Source organism: Tiliqua scincoides, chromosome 2 (genome assembly GCF_035046505.1).
Source record: "Tiliqua scincoides isolate rTilSci1 chromosome 2, rTilSci1.hap2, whole genome shotgun sequence".
NCBI classification, from domain to species: Eukaryota; Metazoa; Chordata; class Lepidosauria; order Squamata; family Scincidae; genus Tiliqua; species Tiliqua scincoides.
The window spans coordinates 240,436,672-240,454,937 of NC_089822.1; the positions used below are offsets into that span (position 1 = coordinate 240,436,672).

At 45.7% G+C, this 18,266-nt stretch overlaps 2 pseudogenes; one reads left to right on the plus strand and one right to left on the minus strand.

The window, feature by feature from the left end:
* The first annotated feature begins 6,197 nt into the window (after positions 1 to 6,197).
* LOC136642822 (5S ribosomal RNA) lies at positions 6,198 to 6,316 on the plus strand (annotated as a pseudogene).
* Positions 6,317 to 6,891: 575 nt separating this feature from the next.
* LOC136643127 (5S ribosomal RNA) lies at positions 6,892 to 7,011 on the minus strand (annotated as a pseudogene).
* Positions 7,012 to 18,266: the final 11,255 nt, after the last annotated feature.

Sequence of the window (18,266 nt, forward strand, 5' to 3'; positions counted from 1 at the left end):
CCTGGGTCATTGCCCCGCCCACTGCATGGGAGGAGGTCCATCGTGGAGCTGAGATGCTGGCCTCCTGCACCGGGTGAGGCAAACCCTAGTGACGCCACTGGCGGTACGGGAAATAATAAAAGCTTTTTCAAATATGTTAGACACAAGAAATCTGCTAGAGAATCAGTTGGCCCACTGGATGGTGAGGAGAAGCAGAGATCAAAAGGGACGAGGAGATTGCAGAAGATTAAATAAGGTCTTTGCAGAAGAGCATGGCAGAAGAGCTCAGACAGAATGGCTATCTGAACAGCCCCCACCCAATAATGATTAACCCAATGATGGTTGATCAATGAATTAAGTCAAACAGAGATTAAGAGAGAAGACACTTCCAGATATTTTGTCAAATTAAAGATTAATCTCCAATGTGGGCATAACAACAGGTGGTTACCTTATAGGGTTGTTGTATTAAATCTTGATTATTGCATTCAGGCTCCATAGTAACAGTAACTCCATAGAAACACCATAGTAAGATGAGGGTGATTTCTTTACAAGTTTATTTACAGTTTTCTGGAAGGGCTCTAAACACAGGCCTGCTTTTTTCTGATCCCAAGGAATAGAAAGAAGGGGAAATTCACTTGGAGACAGTCCCCAGTTAATTTGCTGTACATCTGAGGTAATGTCCGTGAGGTATTTTCAAGACTTGGAAGTGCTAAAGAAACATCAAGCATGATTCGAATCAGTGGCTCTGAGGACTGGGTGACCCTGGCTGTAATCACTCTCCCTTCCATAATGAAAGAAAAGAAGTGTCCAAGGCTCACATCTGACCCGATCTGACAGCACAGCCGGAAGTGGAGAAACACAGGCTGTGACCCATATGTGGTGTGTAACTAATTTGTACTGAGTCTTCACTCCAGGCACAGAAGGCCAGAGATGCTCACTGGTGTAAATCAGCGACTCCCCTGCAATCACGGGGAAAGCATCCATTTTCTTCAGTGAAATATTTGGCTCCAAGTCAAAGGCAGACATGCTTTGCCTTCCTAGACTTTTTTCCACTAAGTTTCCAATTACGGCAATGAAAATCCGACTTCTGCCAAAATTACAACATGATATTGGGGGGATTGAAGCAATAATACATATATACACTAATTCTTCCTCCACCCCACCCCCCACCCCAATTGGCTTCTCATGTAGAATGCAGAGCTGATACAAATCTCCTTGGAGAGGAGAGTCCATTAGAACCAAACAGCAGGCCGACCAGTCAATGGACGAAGCAGCACAGCCTGACAAAATAAACAGCCCGCACTATAATTCCCTCCTCGTGCCACTGAAACGGCTCTAAAAGCTTTATCGCAGGAAGGAATGGCAGGCACCAAATGAGAATCAGATGTGGTACGGCAGAGGCCACAGGGCATATTCCTGTCCAGATGCACTGAGAATTATGTATATAAACAGAATACAATTTGGTTTTGTATTGTACTTTTCATAGACTATTTCCCAGGAGATTCACAAGGAAATGTGCTAGTGATGGGCTTCACAGTAAAGGGAACTTACACACCACACACACACACACACACATTCTGGCATATGTGCAAGTCTGCCAGCCATTTGCACCAGCAACTCCGACATGCTCAGCAGTGGTGTGCCTTTTACAGCAGCGCCACAGCATTTACAATGGCAGGAGGCAAGTTCCACCATCATAAAACAGTCCATAGGATTGGGCCATTAGTCACACCAGTCCTCCATTCCCCCCTCCCAACTCTAAAGGAAGCTTTCCCTGCTTCCTTGCATTTCTCACCACTTGCGGAAATTGACTCCGACACATCTATTTACACTCCTTCCTACAAAGGGATTACCTTCATATGGGAAATGTTGTGTGTAAAGCAGGTGACATTTGCAATGTGCCTGCATCCCCCGGTGGTTTCCTACCTTATCGCTGAAAAGATGAGCTTTCCCACAGAACATTTATGTGCTTCTTGCTTTGCCTTGTCTTCCGAGAAGTAAGCCTGGTTTACACAGTGCAGGGAAACCGATATTTTCACAGACACCAAATTTGTTTACATGAGTGGTGTGGGCCTGGGAGTTCTCTTCACTTATTATGGGCTGCAGAATATGCCCATGTATAATCTAGCACATGGCCTTTTTAAACACATTTAGAAATAAATTTTCAGAAGCGGCAACCAGGCTAGAAGCAGCCCCCTGCTTCAAAGTATTTTGAAGGATTGCTCGCTTTTTTGCAGACAAATGTGCCAGGCCACTCAGTGCCATCTGCTCCCCTTTCCCCTTCTACCTCCTTGTTTGGAAAAGGAAGAGGGCATCAGAGAAGGAAACGTAGAGGGGAGGAGGGTGCTGAGTGAAGACACTGGAGAGGGAGGAGCAGAGGATGACACATCATTGGGTAAGGGGGGCAGCGTCTGACTTGCGTACCTCAGGCGCCACAAGTCTTGGACTGCCCCAGTGGTGGTAAATTAGGCTAAGGCACTAGACCTTGACTGTCAGAAGTCCTGGTTGGAGAATGCTTTCAGACTGGCACCAACAATCCAAGGTTTCTGCTAAGTGTGCTCTTTTATAACTGGAGATGTGCAGAATTGAGCACACATGCTAAGCCTGTGCGCTAACACAGAACAAAGGCATATCTCCTAAGCTTGGTTAACTGTGTCTAAGTCCAAAACATAAAGTTGATTGTGATTCACTCTACCTTTGGGTTGTTATCTGCGCTTGCTGTGAATTGCTTCCATAAACCTGGGCCCTCTCAGGAAACTGGTTACATGGACATGGTCGTTTACTGGATGATGACAACTGAGATATGGACAGAGCTCCTGGTCATTCAGTGATGCTCTTCCCCTTTGTTAACCTATACACATGGTGTAGAGCAGCTGTCTCCAAACTGGAGACTGTTGTGCAGCTGGAAAGCCCTCCCCGTCCTGGCCAGCGTTTACGGTCCCACTGCACTGCTGCCGCCCCGGTACCCGATATCGACACAGGGACACTCTAGGCAGCTGCGTCTACTGCCCGTCACTCCAGCCTGCTTTGCGACAGGATGTCTGGGCAGATGCGACAGATCGGGTACTATAAGAGCTGTTCACATGGGGGAGGGCTATCTCCAAAAGCCAGATCCAGCCTGCAGACCATAATTTGGAGGGCCCTGGTGTAAAGAAACCCTCCCCCCCCCAAGAGCAAAGACATATCTTCCACAATAGAGCTGGAATTATAAGATATAAGACCCAATTTGATTATTTCAGCAAGTATTATTTAGTTGTTACTCTCTGAATATTTCTCTTGTTGGCTCCTGGCCCCAGTGTTTGGTTTTTCTGCAGCTTTTATAAATGTTTGTGCTGGATTACTTTGTTATTCTTCTATGGTTGTGTTTTTTTGTTTTTTTTAAATGTAAGCCATTTTGAGCTTTCTTCTGAATGGAAAGGTGGGGCAAAAATTCTTCAAATGAATAAACAAATATGAAAGAACTGCTGACTCCCGGAAAGAATACACACACAGGCACACAAGGTACAGAATGCAGGGGTGCTGAAAATTACACCCAGGAGATATTTAATGAGCAAACACACTGAAGAGCTGCCTCATCAGAGACATTCAGGTTGTGGCATTAGAATGATTCAAACTTTATAATTGGAAGTTTAACGTTATGTGAGCTACATTTAAATTTTGGTACAAAAGATGGTTTTTTATCTTCTAAGACAGGGGTGTCCAAAGCTTTTGGCAGGAGGGCCACATCATCTCTCTGACACTGTGTCGGGGGCCAGGGAAGAAAATAATTAATTTACATTTCAAATTTGAATAAATTTGCATAAGTTTACATAAATGAATATATTAAAGATGAACTTATATGAATGAATGAAGGTCTTGCAATAGCTCAAGGTCTATAAAAGACCTTGCACAAACCAAGGCTGGCCTTTCCTTTGCTGCTGCTACTGCATCACAGATGTGAAACAGCAAGCAGTGGAGGAAGCCCTCATCCCACAGCTCACACGAGAGGTCAGTCGCCCTCACGCTGAGAGCAGCTGCATTGGGCCAGTGTGGGCTCCAACAAATACTTGGAGGGCCAGAAGTTCATTGGAGACTGGGGGCTCCCTGAGGGCCACATTGAGAGGTCAGGAGGGCCGCATGTGGCCCTGGGGCTGGGGTTTGGGCACCCCTGTTCTAAGAGAACAAACACAAACAAAGAAGGAAATCATTTGTACTTTTGTTTACTGATTTATAATGTAGCAACTTACACCCATGCTAGATAATAAGAAAGAGGAGTTCAAGCCTATGGACAATTTGTAAGGAGACAGGTAGACCGATGCCTTCCTCTGCCTCAGACGTTCCCATGCACCATGAAGATTCCCTGCACCCATTACAAATTTTTCAAACAGAATGATTGTGATACAAGGTTTTAGTCTGATGTGGTAGGTGGACTATCACTAGGGTGCCCTAAGGCAGGCCTGATCAGAAACTATGTTTTGATAAAAGAGGAACAGCCCAATCCTTTCCTGCATTGGAACAGGCAGGCCGAGTGAGCAACTTGGGGTAAGGCAATATTTTTCCTTACCCCAAGCAAAACCCCAGCCATCCCTATGGGGCTACTCAGGCAGGGATGGGGGTTAGGATTCAGCCTGCACTGCTGCAGTCGATCCCACCCACTTCCTGGGTCTGATCTGCCTCCTGGCCCACTCTCCCCTGCCCCAGAACGCCCCCTCCCCACCTTCATTCCACCCTCCCACCCCCTGTGCCGACCTGCCCAGGCCGATGCAAATTTACCCCCCCTGAGGCTGGAGGCACAGGTCTCCGTGCTGGCCAAACCAGCTGTCAAGTAGTTGCAAACGTGCTTTATGGCATGTTCACAACATTCCTGGGCTGGCACAAATGAGCACTCAGTATTGCTCTCTTAATGTTCCTTGATAGTGCAGGATGCTTCCTTGAGGACAGATGTCTCTACAAGGTGGTAGAAGCCATCAGAATCTGATTAGAGGGCACATACCCACCTGCACCTCATGGGAGAGACTGATGAGAGAGAACAAAAGAAAAATCAGTATCTTGCAGAGTGAAGTCTATCAATAGCTATCAGTCATGATCACTCAGTGGAACTGCCATGTTCAGTGGTAGTATACCTTGCCACGTCAGACACTGTAGATACCGTATATAATTGGGGAGGGCTACTGCATCCTCTCCAGGTAGATCTGCACGTGGAACCTACTTGTAGTCCCTTCAGATCCATCTGTCTAGCCCCTGTTTTGAAACAGGCTGAGCTTAGAGAGACTGTCTGTGTGATTCAGCAGAACACTTTATAGGGTGTGTGAATTTAAACTTTCCCAGCTGCATCCTCCAGCAATTAGCTAACCAAATGAAAAACAAAATGATTGATGCCTTTATGGCTATATAAGGACAGGGCCAAACTGCAACAACATCCCCTGGTTATTTAAGGATATTAAAATATTCATAATAGCAGGGCCATCAGTGAGTTCACACACTACCCAGAGATTCCTAAACTGAGAACGCAGCATGTAGCTATATAAACACACAGTTCACAACATAAATATGATCTGAAAGGTTGATGTTCAATATTGAAACTATAAAAGCATAGCAACAACCAGCATATTCAGAGAATGGCCCTGGTCATTTCTTGGACTGTACTGCTTCAAAATGCAGACGTGCAATTGCTTCCTGTCCCTTCATGTCAAATCTCCCTGCTTGCAGAAAATGGAGAAAGGCTTCCATGTAATCTTCTCCCTGATGGGCTCATTTTCTACAGGAAGTGAGTTTATTTTTACAGAGCTAGTTGCTTCTAGAATAATAGGTCACAGATCAGTGGTTCCCAAACTGTGGGTTGGGACCACTGGTGGGTCGCGACCTGATATTTGGTGGGTGGCATCGCACCCATAGCAGAGCCTCCAGTGCAAACACAGGGGATGGCAGGAGCAGCTGACTAATAGCCTCAATCCCTGAGGTTATTCAAAAAATCAGGTAACTGCTAATTGCACTGCAGAGAATCAGATCCCTAAATAAATAAATAAATAAAAATATTATTTCTTTCTAGATCTTTTTGTAAAAGTTTGGCAAACCCAGGTGGGTCCTGATAGAGTGTTGTTTTAAAAGTGGGACCCATGCATAAAAGTTTGGGAACCACTGACACAGATAGAAGAATAATTCTGGATCCAGCAGAGTGGGTCCTCGGTATCCTTGATCCTTGTTAAATATAAGACATGGTGTTTCCCATTATCTTCATGTCAGACATGTCTGTTACCCTGCACATGCCCGATCTTGTCTGATCTCGGAAGCTAAGTAGGGTCAGGCCTGGTTAGTACTTGGATGGGAGACCGCCTGGGAATACCGGGTGCTGTAGGCTTATACCATAGTCTTTCGAGACTGAAGGTTGCCAACCATGGATACTGAAAGCCATGGATGCTAAAATCCACCAGGGGCCAGAGTTACGGCGCTGCAATAACTTAACTAGAGGCTGGGCTGGGCCCTCAGGAGGTTGCACTGGCCTCCCAGCCTCCTCAGAAGACCTCCCAGATATGATAGGAAGCCATTTCTGGTTCATGTTGGCAACTTCTGGTCGTGTCTGGGAGGTCCTCTGAAGCGTGGCTCAGCATCCATGGATGTTCAAATCTGCGGGTGTCAAGCCCACCGATAAAAAGGGCCCACTGTATAACTTTTACAAGTTTGCTCAGACAGCACGAGTGTAAAACAGAAGTGTCTGCAGCAGCGATGGGTTCGCGGACTCGAAGGAGAGAATGGATGAGGTGGAGAGCATACCATCTCATGAAAAATGCTTCCAGTGGGCCAAATGTACGTCCAGTAATAACACTGTAATTTAAAGTCTTTGCAATGCGTTCTGGATCATTCAAACATTCCACTTCCAGGTCCTCCTCGTAGGCATTTGGTTGGCAACCTTCAATCCTGAAAGACTATAGTATAAGCCTACAGCACCCGGTATTCCCAGGCGGTCTCCCATCCAAGTACTAACCAGGCCTGACCCTGCTTAGCTTCCGAGATCAGAAGAGATCAGGCATGTGCAGGGTAACAGTAGCTGTATTTCTTCCTTTGAAATTCATCCAGAAAAATATTTATTACCCCACCAGAATGTTGACTTGTCTGGCCCAGCTCGTACAGAAGACACTGCGATGCTGAAGCCAATTCTTATAGTCATGAATTATAGGAGGTCAGGATCTGTGAAGAAGAAGGAGTGAATATATCATTCTCTGGCTGCTGAACCCTTTCAAATTTAATTCATTTTTGGGACAGTTTCGCGGGATTGATATTTTAATTGCTAACTTGCTTTGCCGTGACTTGGCTCCAAAGAGACAGTGAGATCAGTGTAGGTAGTGATCCACTTTCAACGGGAGGTCACCTGGTAGCACAAAGGAAGAAGGATCAAGCTGTAGAAAAGAGCCTGCAAGAACAGAGAAATGGGATTGGTAAATTTGGGACCTCATCATTTATGGTAGTGATTTACAAATAACTGACCCAATGTTCTATCTGCTTCTTTTCCCACCCATCCCTACAAATTCAAAACCGTGTGCCTGTAGTCCAAGGTCCTGCATCAGACTCTCCAGCTCTGGGAAACGCTTGTACAGCATTCAGGAGCACATTTACTGCCAGGGATGTGCCGGAGTCACAGCAGCAAGCTGCAAGTCTCCACCCCTTGACTCACTCGAGAGTCATAATGGATGGCCATCATAACTTGTCCTGAGCCTCTTTTAGAGTCATTTTGACTCGCGTCAGAGTCTTTTCAAAAAGCAAGTCAAGACACAAATCAGGCATGACTTTGCAGAAAAAATAGAGGTGGGGGGGTGTTGGAGTTCCCATTTAACACTGTCCTGATGTTCCCATCAGTGATGTGTTGAAGTCCTTAACTTCAAACAAGCCACGAATTTGGAACATGTTTGTCAGGATCCAAAGGGAGGGAAATACCCCCTCCTCCGGTTCAATTCCATGATAACTAGCTAGGAAAGCCTCCTGAGTAGCTACCCTGCTGCCATCAGCTCAGGAACCAGAATCGCTAGAGCAGTGTTTCTCAAACTGTGCATCAGGACCCACTAGGTGGGTCGCAAGCCAATGTCAGGTGGGTCCCTGTTCATTTCAATATTTTATTTTTCATATAGACTTGATACTACCGTGGTATGTGATGGCATTTGGGGAAATGTTACAGACCTGTACTTTGAACAGGCTACTATGTATATTCTTTTAACAATGATAGTCAATGGAACTTACTCCTGGGTAAGTGTGGGTAGGATTGTAGCCCAGAATTGTTGACAATTTTCCTACTTGATGATGTCGCTTCCTGTCATGACATCACTTCCGGTCGGCCCTGACAGATTCTCATTCTAAAAAGTGGGTCCCGGTGCTAAATGTGTGAGAACCACTGCACTAGAGGGATTCTCTGGGCTAAATCCCTCTTTCTTGCAATATAACAATGTTTAATGGGATTCTCTTCAATTTTTCTCTCCTACCCTCTGTAAGAGAAAAGAGTAATGGCTCCCAAATACCTCAAAGAGTCCCAGAAGTTTATTAAGCTCTATTAATTATTACAACTAACAAAGGGGGGGGCTTCTATACAACCAAGATATACAATTACATAAGAATACTACATTTCTAGGAGGCCCCCAAACCCGCAGGATTCCCCCAAGGCAAAACCCTTTTGTGAGCTGCCTGATAAAAGCAATGAAGAAGAAAGAATAAAAACCTCATGCAGTCTAACTGCTTTACTGATTAGCCAGAATTACATTAACATCTCTCCTTTACCCACAGCACCAAGGTGAGGCTAACTTCCCCCTTATGTCTCATCCTCTGGGAAAGCACCACTAGATTCCATTCTCTAAGGGATTTTCCTCCCACTAATTAAGCTAACCACCCTCATCTGCAGCTCTTACACACGAGGAGCTCTAGCTAGTTCTAATACCACTACGAGAGAAAATAAAACCTACATGAAACAACAGTTCATGACAGTGTTCTTCTTCTATCACAAGGAAATGCCTCCTCCTACCTCATTAGCCCCCTCCCTGGGCTATCCAGGCATTTTCCTATTGCCAGAATCCCCTCCTTTATCCATTGGGCTCCCCCTTCTCCCCTCTGTTGTCCAGAGAAAAAAGTCAGGCCACCCATTCGACCAATCAATCATCCATTCCTTCCAAGATGGACAAGAGAGCCCGCCCCCCCCCCGTGTCCTGGCTGCCCCTGCTTCCTTCTGGTTTCTCCCCCCAGCTTGGTGCAGCCTCCCTCCTCCTCTCCACAACACAGCCCCCGCCTCCTGGAGGCAACCTACCCACCTTCCACCAAGTCTGCAGTTCACACTGGTTCGGATGCTGACTTCTAGATCGCCCACAAGGTCATTAAGGCCGAAACAGAAGCAATGAAAAAAATAGAAAGCAAGCACACATACATACACACGAAGCTGAGTCGCCAAGTTGCGGACCCAAAATGGCAAGTCTGTGAGTCATGTTACAAATTTTGACTCTACCTGTCAGAGCCCCAAGTCACGAGTCAGTGCCTGAGTTGAGTTCCATGAGTTTCAGAAAACACGTTTTTGTTATTTGAGTCAAATCTGCAAGTCACAAGTGCCCATCCCTGTTTACTGCCGTCCACTGGTGGCTGAATTTTGTTCAGGACTACTATAAAAGGACCTCATAGTAGAAAACTCAGACAGTGTCTTTGTCCATTGTGTCTCATTCTGCATGATCAACTGGCCTATAACAAAAAATCCCCCTCTATTTGTGTGCCTATGCGAGTAACTAACACAGATCAGAGTGGTATACTCCTGTCCCCAGCAATATACACCCCTGTCCCCAGAATATGGTCCAGTGTAGAGTCACTAAAGTTAGTACAATCCCTCAGGTTTTTGTAAGGCCATCAACTGAGCAAGAGTGCTTATGAGAAATATATTTGACTCCTCTCGTCTTGTTTGACATGACGAGGCATCCTATGATGCAACATAAGATGGGATGACTGGACCATCCTTTCAGGGCACAATTCTAACCCTGTATGTCAGTGCTTTCCAGCACTGACATAAGGGCAATGCAGCTCTGAGGTAAGGGAACAAACATTCCCTTACTTTGAGGAGGCCTCCGTGAGTGACACCCAACTGCAGTGACACCCAACTGCAGGGACCCAACGTCCCATTGGCACTGCTATGCCAGTGCTGGAAAGCACTGACATAAGGGGTTAGGATGGCACCCATAGGCATGTTAATTTGGGGAGCTCAGATATACCAATAACAGCACTCGACTCCTGTTTAAATATTCTGGAATGGATCCATGGTAACGCCTTGTGCAAAAGCAACAATAAATATCAGCTCAATCCTATTCAGCTGCATGTACTTTAGGGCGTCAAGACTGCCAGTCCAGAAATACATGTAGCCATGTGCTTCTGGACCGTTGCCACAAACAGTGGGGAGGACCCTGCACACAGTGGCAGTGAAAAGGAGCCCCACCGATACTGGTTAAGTTGGCAGGGTGGGTGGAATGGGACAGGGGTTGGGAGGATTGAGGGTGGGTCCGGGGCACGTTAGAAGCAGGAGGGGGTGACACCCAGTATGAGCAACTTGTGCTGGCTGCTCTCCCCTCCAGAGCAAGCCGACATGTTTCCTTTGTCTCCTTGCACCAGCTAAAAAGCTGGTGGAAGTTAGAGGAGACCCATTGGGAGTTGATATGTTTATGGAGATGTAAGAGAAAATATGTTCCCTTACCTCTCCCAATTGCCCCCCCCCATTGCATGCAGTGCATCCTGCTTTGGCTTGGCTACATGCTACAGCAGTGAAAAACGTAGGATTGGGCTGAAAATGTGGCAAAGTGATCTTTCATTCTGTCCATCCACTCTGGCACTATTATTCCCATTTTGCAGATGGGAAGCCAAGACTAACACCTTGCCCAAGGTCATATGATGGGCTCATGGAAGAGATGGGATCTGAATCCAGATGATGAATGAAACGCGTAACCCCATTGACTGATGTAACTTTGAACAGAGCTGTTTCTTAAAGACATCCTATTGTGTATTTTCTTCTTAAGTGCTCGATACTGACTCTGCCACATGCTTTCTACTGTCTGTTATTTAAGTCAAACGGGATGACTAACAGGGCATATTTTATGGAACGATTAATTTATATCATGGTTGACTTCCACCACCCAAGATGTGTATTAATGGCTTCATAAAACAAACCATGGAGTATCTTAATATGATGATGAGATTGATTGTCAGCTTTGTATTTTACTGTTTAAAACTTGCCTGGATTTAATTACAGAGAAGCACAGCAAGTTCTTCCAGAAGAGAAGGATAAGTTGCCTTTGTTCTTAGCAGTCTAGTCCCTGACCATACGTCCCACAGGATTTTTGAGGTGAACATTTGGCAACCTTGAGTAGACATTTGACAACCGGGGCATAAAGCAACAATCCTATGCTCACATTTCTGGGAGTAAGCCCCATTGGACACAGTGGTACTTACATCTGAGTAGGCATGCATAAGATTTGTGCTGCAAATCTTCTAGGATGCCATTTTGTTTTGGGCACCCTACAAAACATACAGCCCAGTTTTATGCATGTCTATTCAAGAGTAAGTCCCATTGTGTCCAATTGGGCTTACTCCCAGGAATGTGGGTATAGGATTTCAGCCTTCTGCTCGGGTTGCCAGATGTCTACCCAATATTTTACCCTTCCTTTAGGCATGTCCTAACAGAATCTGAAGTGAAATCTTGCCCACCTCAAAAATCTTTCGGGACTTATGATAAGGGTCTGTAATATAAGATGCATTCAGGCTAGCTCATTTTCAACATAACCCTATGCATGTCTACTCAGAAGTAAACCCCAGTGAGTTCAATGGGACTTACTGTTATGGATGCAAGTCATGCAGGATCGAAATCCGGCATAACTGATTGGCCCAGTCTTATGACTGGCCAATTGGGTGGTGGATCAAAATCAAAAACTTACTGCTAGGTAAAAAATGTTACTGAATTTGGGCAAATGCGGCCATTTCTCCTCCCTCAAAATAATGTTGATGAAATACGCTACAATCATGTAGAAAGGCCTTGAGACCAGATCATAATGGAGCACAAGGGTGAAAGAGCAGCCCAGTTCTAACTAAACGCCCCTGCTGATGCAGTCGTGCTAACAGAGTGAACATTGCCTCCTATAGTGGAAGGAGGCAGTCACAGAGGTCTCCTCATGGTAAGGGAATATTTGTTCCCTTATCCTGTGGGGAGGCATCTGCTGCCCACACAGGTCCCCTTGGATTTGTGCCAGCCATTTTGCTGGCACAGAACCAAGGAGAGAAAGGGAAAGAATGGGGATAGGATCCTGGTGTACTCTGATGTTGCCAGGACTCTTTACTGTTCCTCCTCCCATCCTCCTGGCCCCTCCCCACCCAGACAATTCCTTGTCTATCCCCTCCCCGTCCCATTCCTCCAACTGCCTGCCCCCTCTACTGGCTTACCTGCACTCCCAAAGGTAGCTGGTAGCAGCAGTGAACTGTCAGCTCTGCCAACATTTGCAGGGGTAGTTCCCAGATGGCCGCCACACACCTTTGTATGGTTATTATACGACAGGGGAACCTCTATTCCACTGTCTTAGATGTTTGTTTGGGTTGTGTTATTAGACTGCGAAAAATAAATTGAGGAAATTAGCATGAGGAATGAGTACAGTAGTACAAATCGAGCACAAACGGAACAGGATTACAATCTCTGAGAGTCCGTGGGGCAGGTCAAGAAGATGGAGTTTCATTTAAGTGTGCTTAGGCTTTGTAGATTCCCTTGCAGGACTAGTGTGTCCTGGTACACAGAAAGGATATACAGTGTTGAAGGACTGAGGATCAAACCCTGTCATTGACCCATAATCAGATGTGATCATACCAATGATGGGCAATGATCACACCAATGATGGACACACCAGTTCGAGGACACCGGCAGCTCCCTGAACAGCTGAGAATGGCGAGACCTTGAAGCAGCTGACAAGTCCAGCTGAGTGATTCCACCTGCTCTTGGTGGGCAAGAAGCGTCTTGGCTGCCCTCCATGTGAGAGATGGAGCTGCTTGTCAGCCTGCATGGGAGAACCGGAGGCCAGAAGTGAGACCAAACTAGGAAGATCCATTCTGAAATGTTGTTGGTTCTTGAAAGAGAGAACCTCCATGATTGTCAAAATCCCCTTGAGGGATTTAGAAATGCCTGCCTAAGTAAACCGCCTTGAATAAAGTCAGAGGAGTAATCCGATGACCAGAAAGGCGGTATATAAATACCTAGTTATTGATTATTATTATTATTATTATTATTATTATTATTAGCATCTCTAAAAGTCGCATTTCCGATGCAAAATGTAAACATCTGTATCTGTCTATGGCCAGATTTATGCAAACATTTCATTTTTGTGCCACTAAGGACCCCTTGTACTAGACACCAGCCACTGGCTCAAGCAACAGCCTTTTCCCTAGAGGGAGGAAAGTGCTGAACTCCTTGTTGCTCTAATGATCACATTTAACCACCTCCCATGTGTATTGTGGAGCTTCATTAATTAATGTTTGCCAAGTACTCCGATGCCCCTTGCAAGTAGAAAGTGCTATTATTAGTGCTGCAGTGGTTAGTGATGGAGGTTATAGCTTCCATGTTGCATGTTTAGAGGAGAGCTGCAGCCTCTCCAGGCAGACACAGAGAGTGCTGGGTCTTAAGAAAATTTCACTGGACTCTTGCAAAAACTGCCTGAGAAACTTATCCTTGTTTGACGTACATAAATCCTGTTTTGTTTATGCTAGGAGACATGGCCTGCTTTACTGCTCTGTGACCCTAGGTGCTTGCTCAGAGCAGCACTTTGGAAGGGACTGTGCAGCCAATAGTAAGGAGTCTCCAGCCACAGAAAATCTGCAAAACCTTCACTTAACTAAAGGTTGGCTTGAAATGTATTGAATCCATTGGAAAAAGTGAAAGCTCTGTAGTGATGTCAGTTTGCCTAAAATGACCACTGCCGGATTTAGACTTGGCGAGGCCCTGAGCTTTATAAAGCTTGGAGGTCCCTTGTTTAATTACTCCGCCCACCCCTGCCCCATTGCCAACCCTCCCCCTGCCCTGTTTTGCCCCTTCCCCGTCCCCTTTCCATCCTCTCACCAACTCCTCCCTGTTCAGGATTCTGGTTCTCCTTTAAAGTCCCAGATGACCTGGGACCAGGTTCTTATGAACCATCTCTTTCCCTATGGACCTGTCTGAGCTTTTGAGATCCATATCTGAGGCCTTTGAACACAAAGAGAAGGTATGCTAGTCATGACCCTTTCTGTGGTAGCACCTAGACTAGGAGATGTTCTCCCAAGGGAGAACTGCCTCAGGCCATTGCTGTTAGCTGTTTTCAGTTCATCAGTTTCAACATTTAATCAATTTTGTACTGATTCAAAGCTTGAAGCCTGCCAAATATCCAATCTTGCAGTGATTCTCACACATGTAGCACTGGGACCCACTTTTTAGAATGAGAATCTGTCAGGACCCACTGGAAGTGATGTCATGACCGGAAGTATCATCATCAAGCAGGAAAATTGTTAACAATCCTAGGCTGCAATCCTACCCGCACTTACCCAGGAGTAAGTCCCATTGACTATCATTGTTTAAAGAATATACACAGTAGTCTGTTCAAAGTACAGGTCTGTAACATTTCCCCAAATGGAGTCACATACCATGGAAGCATCAAGTCTCATGTATTCAAAATAAAACATTGAAATGAATAGGGACCCACCTGAAATTGGCTTGCATCCCACCTAGTGGGTCCCGACCCACAGTTTGAGAACACTTCAATATTGGCTGCTTTCCCTTTTGTCAGGGATTTGGATGATGAGAGAGAAAACAAATCCGTGCCAGCTCAGCTTTTCCAACTGATACTTTAATTTGTCCAATCTGTGTCTCAGCAGAACGCCTCCTATCATCCCCCTTTGGGCGAGGCGCTAGTGGTTCCTCCAAGTATGCAGTGCAGGGCATGTGACGTTCACATGCAACTCGGAGGAAGCTTCACTGGCCGCCCTGGCCAAGGATGTCACAAACCATATCACGGGAACTGATAATGCTGATGCTGTTCTCCAAGAAGGAAAGCTGCCAGGCCTCTCGCTGCCGCTTCTCAAACCTGTTGCTTGGCTCCTTCTTGTTTCTGACTGGTTGCTGCAGGAACAGACTGAAAACAATGTTTCTCCCACTCCCAGCCTCCCCCCCTCCAGCCATGCTGCTGTCACTCCTTCTCATTTACTGGAGCTCTGTAGCATTTGTTCCCCGAGGAAGAAAGCAGGCTGGGCTGGCTGATTTACTCAACTGTTACTGTACTGTGGTTTCTAGAAGGCAAAAGGCAGGATCTAAGACTGGCAGGCAGGCCAGGGACACAGCCCATCTCAGAACCCTGAGAAAGCCACTCAGCAGCTAGCCTGCGCTCCGAGGGAGAAGTCATTGAAGTGTCATCAGTGCTCACATCAAGCCCAGAACAGCAGCAGAGCTTTTCAATTTAAGTGGGGTCTTCAGGACGCCTATATACATTACCTTGTATTGTCCATTATTTCAAGACATCATACGTTTGCGGTTGAAGGAGAACGGCTCCCATTTTATAAGAACAGCCCCACTGGATCAGGCCATAAAAAGGTGCAATATGCCCAAGGGCCAGAGTTCTTGGTTTGAATTTGAGATAATATCCATCTGTTTAAAAGGATTTTAAACAGATATTAAACTGGTTTATCATGACTTCTTTTTCCCCAAGGAATCCTAGGAGCAATCGTTCTGTGAGAGAGTTCAGTGGTGAAGAGGTTCAGAACATGGTGAGTTTCCCTGGGCATGCAATCATTCTCCATTATTATTGCAGCTGGACTAGAAATTCAGAATAGGAGCTGGGATCTAAATGTCTTCTTAGTCTTGTAAAACCATTCTGCTAACATGGTGTAGAGGACTGAGCGTCAGGCCACAAGCGGACAGACTTAGGTTCAAATTCCCACTCAGCAATGAAGCTCAGGGCATGATCTCAGAACCAAGTCACATACTTTTAAGCTTATGTGGGGTCGAGTGGGGTCAGTCAGTCATATTGAGGGTTCACACCCATCAGAAAGGTCCACGTTACTGGGCTAACTCTGAACCCTCAGTACTTGTGGCAGTGGTAGCACACAATGAATCAGAGGGTGGGTAAGGAGACCATGGTGGTCCCAATGCAGGGCTTTGCCGTGGGATCCCAGCAACCTGGAGCCAACCTTGCAGGGTGGTTGTGAGAATAAAATAGAGGGGGCAAAAGAATTGTGTACCCTGCTCTGAGCTCCTTGGAGAAAGGGTGGGCTAGAAATGAGCTAAAAATCACCATAACCAGGTCCATTCTTTTTTTTAATCCCTCACCACAAATCCTCATGTTGTGTCCGGAGAACATGTCTCACATGATCTCCTGAATTTTGGAAACAGCTTGTGAGGTGACATGGGAAATTGCTTTTAGGGTAAGGGTCTCTTCAGGGTATCTATGTCCATTACCCTGTATTGTTCATTATGTATTGGACAAATACCGTGTTGCACCACTAGGAACAATAGGCTAGCTTTTTGTTATTTATTTGTTTGTTATTTGTATGTACTTATAAAATGCAAGTACTTTCCAATCCTTATCTCTTTTAACCACTGTGCAACTCCTTGAGGCTGGTCACTATTGTTCCCATTTTACAGATGGGCACTAAGGCAGAGATAGTGCCCAAAGCCAGCCATGAAACTGGTCAGAATTCTACCCCCAAATCCAAGAAATTATCTGTTAGGGGAGTGGTTCCCAAACTTTTTAGAGACCTTAGAAGCTACTGCCTGATTTGTAAATTCCAAGGGGTGTGGCTATAATGGTGATTGGGTCTACCTTCTCCCCCCTTCAATAGCAGCTTGTTTAACCCTTGATGTGCATAGCCTAATCTGCCTTGTCAGTTTCACGAACCACCAAAAATGGTGTCACGACCCATTGGTGGGTCCCAGACAAACAGTTTGAGAACCACTTGGGCATATCACCTTGTGGGGAATATCTACACCACTGACAGGTTTACAGTTATTCCTTTATCCCAGGGGACTCCAAACCCTGGCCCGGGGTCCAGATGCGGCCTGCAGCAAGCCTCTTTCTGGCCCGCGGCCAACCTCTTGCCCCCTGAAAGCCTCTGGCCCACTCAATTGGTTGGCAACCTTCAGTCTCGAAAGACTATGGTATAAGCCTATAGCACCTGGTATTCCTTGGCGGTCTCCCATCCAAGTACTAACCAGGCCTAACCCTGCTTAGCTTCCAAGATCAGACAAGATCAGGCATATGCAGGGTCAATTTGCTATGACCCACTCAATTGAACATGACTGAACACAACCAGAGCTCTGCTTGTGTCTGAAGGGTGTTCTGAGGGCCAGAGAGGTGGAATGAATGAGCCCATTCATTCATTTATTCACTCATCTAAATTCCATCTCTAATTTATTTATTTAAATTTTATATTTAATTTTTTTTTTCCGGCCCTCCACAGCACGCCAGATATTTGATGCGGCCCTCTGGCCAAAAAGTTTGGAGACCCCTGCTTTATCCTATTCCTATATATTCCTTTATAGCAATTCCTTTATCCCATGGAAACCTGGGAAGTGTAAAGCCTTTTTCCTCTTTGAAGTATACCATTTAGACTGGTAGAAAAGCCTTATAAGTTTGCAGCATTGATCTTTTGGTATTTACGTATTTATTTATTTACTTTCTTGAATATTTATATTGTCTCTTGGCTAACCACCAAAAAACATGCACTCTCATAAAACATTGCAAAAACATAATGAAATGAATACTAAAAATGACAGTAGTATTAAATCAGTAAACGCAGGCGCAGAGACAATGCAGCAAAGTACTCTGAATTGCTTCAGGAAGACCCTCAAACAAATGTGCATTTGAACAGTACTTTTTCACCTGTGCCCTGAAGGCAAAAAGGGAGGGAGGCAACTGACTGCCCAATTCTATCCTTCTCCACATTATAGCATGCAGCCCTGCCAACAGAGGCTGTGCTGTATGCTGGGGGGGGGGGGGAAATAGAACAGCCTGCAGAAATTATTTTTCTGCTTACTCCTCTGTAAGGCTACTCAGTTGCTTTTGGATCTATACCAGTCATTTTGCTGGCATGTCTGATGATAGCCAAGGGCATTCTGGAAGAGGGAAAGCCAAGCTCTCGCACTGCTGTAAAGCTCTTGTACCACTACTTCCAACCGTGCAAGGCCTTGATAGCATTAGGTCCTTAGCAGCGTTCCCTGTAAATGGTCGGAGCTTGTGTGTAGATCCCTCCTGCAGCTGCACAGCATTGTTTGTGACACATCGCAGTGCCATCTCTGGATGTTTGGAAAT